The sequence below is a fragment of the Impatiens glandulifera genome, chromosome 1, assembly GCF_907164915.1.
Source record: "Impatiens glandulifera chromosome 1, dImpGla2.1, whole genome shotgun sequence".
Classification (NCBI taxonomy): domain Eukaryota; kingdom Viridiplantae; phylum Streptophyta; class Magnoliopsida; order Ericales; family Balsaminaceae; genus Impatiens; species Impatiens glandulifera.
The window spans coordinates 12,292,933-12,294,231 of record NC_061862.1 but is presented as its reverse complement, the minus strand read 5'-3'; the positions used below and the strand labels follow the sequence as shown (position 1 = coordinate 12,294,231).

The window sequence follows — 1,299 nt, the reverse complement described above, 5'->3', positions numbered from 1 at the left end:
CAATGTGTAGTCCAAATTTTGATATCCTGTTTTAGGTCATGTATACTATTTAGTGTTTGATTTGTTTGTCAATTATTACTCTACATCTAGCCTAACAATTGAATAATGAAGGGTTATTCTATAAATAATTTATGGACAAAACCCAATGAATTCAAACACACTTCCTACTTAGACCAAACTGTAATGTGTGAATGTATTATGGATAGATGTAAGTGGAGACAAATATTTGTTATTTCCATAAAACGTATCCGGCTCTAGAATGATAATAATATGAAGCAAATAAACAAAACATACCTAGTTTATTGTCACTAGGTCTCTTCATCGACCGACGAACTCAATAGCAACGGTATTTCTCCATGTCGTTATTTCCATTCGCATGCAAACTGTTTTGAGTTACCCGGGCTGTACATAGACCCGCCCTTGAAGGTGTCGATGCCTCTATTAATATAAGTAACATTCGTCATAATGAATATAACATACGTTTATTAAATATCAAATACGAGTCATATACCTTGTTTGAAAGTACGAGTTATAACTACCCTCGTAGTAATAACTTCAATCCAAATTAAAGCGATTTTAGTGAAAATCAAATATTTAAAATAAAACTCTTTTTATTGGAGCTAAACTAATAAATTATTGTAATTGTTTGTTATTAACATTGATATATATATATATATAAGTTTGATAAAATAATATACTTAAAAAAAGTATCAAGTTTTTGAAAATATTATTAAATGATCTTATCCTTTAAATAGTAGAAGAAGAAAAATCATTAGGCTCAATAATAACAAAAAAAAGTGTGTTGTCCCACATTGTTAAATGAAGTGAAAATAGGGATCCGATATTATTGTAAGTAGGGAGTTGGTGATTACAGAAAACTACGAAGCCAAGCACTGAACACAAAGCGAACTATTCTTTCGCCTTTTACTAAAGAATTCCGTGTGTTCATTGCAATACGTGGCATACGCCTATTTTTGTTTTTGTTGGGTCCTCTAAATGGAACCACCCTACAATTGAGTTTAAACTTTGAATTTTTCTTATTTATGAAATTTAATTCATATTTTTTATTAATGTATTATTTGAATTATACTTTACAAAAATTTGTAATAAATAAAAGTATTTCACTCTTTGTATGGCATATTCCCTTTGATTTGTAATCCTTCAAAATTATATTCATTTTGAGAACTGTGCAGGTTAGTTTTTTACATCATAGTTAATTCTCTTCAAAAACAAATTCTTACATCCTAACTTTTCTATGAATATAACAAGGGACCTTATCTTCGCTTACCCCGCTCTCGA

General features: G+C 29.4%; 1 non-coding gene across 1 annotated transcript; it reads left to right on the top strand.

Annotated features, from left to right (window-relative positions):
* Positions 1-883: 883 nt before the first annotated feature.
* LOC124922890 lies at positions 884-1,005 on the top strand. Its single transcript, XR_007097940.1, has one exon. It is a non-coding gene; the product is annotated as a U5 spliceosomal RNA (small nuclear RNA).
* Positions 1,006-1,299: the final 294 nt, after the last annotated feature.